Genomic DNA, 1,561 nt, shown 5'->3' with positions numbered 1-1,561 from the left:
TAGGTTTTTAATGCATTTGGACAGTGAAATGTTGAGTGTTTACATTCATATGAAGCATCCCCGTATAGTGGAGCCCCTGAACATAATGGAGAATGGAAATGAAAATGTTTTCCTTTTTTTTTTAAAAAAATAAAGAGGGTTATAAGAGAACACATGGGTTTGAACTGAGGACTACTTAAACTGAAGTCAAGCACTTTAACACTGAGCAATATCCCCAATGACAACAGGACTATGGAATTATTATGTCCAGCACTTTGAAGGACAGACCCTGCTTCATCGAGCACCTTTGCCATTCCCAGACCACAGGTGGTTTTAAAAATGGGGTTTGATTAAACTTCTTAAATGTGGTAAACACCACAGCTTGCGCACCCACCGATATAGCTTCTCCCACTGACATAGCTGCCACCTCTTGGGAAGTGGATTAAATACACCCACAGGAAAATTCTCTCCCTTTAGCATAGAGCAGTGGTTCTCAAACTGTGAGTCAGGAACTCAAAGTGGGTCATAACCCTGTTTTAATGGGGTTGCCGGGGCTGGCATTAGACTTGTTGGGGCCAGGAGCTGAAGCCAAAAGTCTGAGCCCCACCACCCAGGGCTGAATCTCTCAAGCTCTGGTTTTGGCCTCCCCCAACTGGATAAGAGGGCACAGTGTGAAATGTTTGGGGACCACTGGTTTAGGGTGACGTTCTCAATCACTTCTATGAAGTCCAATAAAAGCTATTCCTCACCCACCTACCCCTCCATCAGGACCGACTAGGTATGTTCTGCTGCCCTTCACTCATGCAGGAAGGATAATAACATTTAATTCCACTCAATCCTAAAGTGATTTGTAACCCACCACCAGCCAAAACTGGTCATTTTGGGAAAGTGGCCCCATCATTCTGCATAGCTAGGCAGAGTAGGTGTGTCTGTGCAAACACGGTCTGTTCCTGAAGTCTTTCCCCCAGCTCCTCACTAGATGTGAGCGGGGAGCTCATTCAGCCCCTGCTTCCGCTTAGTATTGAAAAACTCCTTATTGTCCCTAGCTCTGCTGGCCTTAGATTTCCCCTCCTGTCTTTTACTTAACAGCTCAGATGAGGTGGCCGAGTGGTTAAGGTGATGGACTGCTAATCCATTGTGCTCTGCATGCATGGGTTCGAATCCCATCCTCATTGGATGCATTTAGTTTTCACCCCTCCTTTGTAGACAACCATCTCCCCCTTTGGTACAATGACAGATCAAACGATCTTGCTTCTTGCAAACAAAAACCTTCTCAGAAACTCAGAACTCCCTTGCTTTAAATAAAATGTCTAAATCCCAGATTTCTTAAAAAAAAATTCTCTAGTGCTGTATTTCTTAGTTTTTATCTCAAAAGGGAACATCCTCATCATCTCCCCCAAACACTCTGGGACCTGCCCAAATTATTAAAATACCCTCAACCCGAGCAAGGCCAGAGCAGTGAACCAGAGCTAGTGTCTAGGCCAAGCTGCTCTGAAGGAGGCAACTCCAACATTTTTTCCCTGCTTCCCTTGGCAAGGTCTGACTGAGAAAACAAAATTCCCCAAACTGAAAAACCAATACT

The 1,561-nt window shown here is 44.7% G+C and overlaps 1 non-coding gene across 1 annotated transcript; it reads left to right on the top strand.

Annotated features, from left to right (window-relative positions):
- Window positions 1-1,072: 1,072 nt before the first annotated feature.
- Window positions 1,073-1,154, top strand: TRNAS-GCU. The gene has a single exon. It is a non-coding gene; the product is annotated as a tRNA-Ser (tRNA).
- Window positions 1,155-1,561: the final 407 nt, after the last annotated feature.

The sequence above is a fragment of the Mauremys reevesii genome, linkage group 23 (assembly GCF_016161935.1).
Source record: "Mauremys reevesii isolate NIE-2019 linkage group 23, ASM1616193v1, whole genome shotgun sequence".
Lineage (NCBI taxonomy): Eukaryota > Metazoa > Chordata > Testudines > Geoemydidae > Mauremys > Mauremys reevesii.
This window is presented reverse-complemented; position numbering and strand designations above follow the sequence as displayed.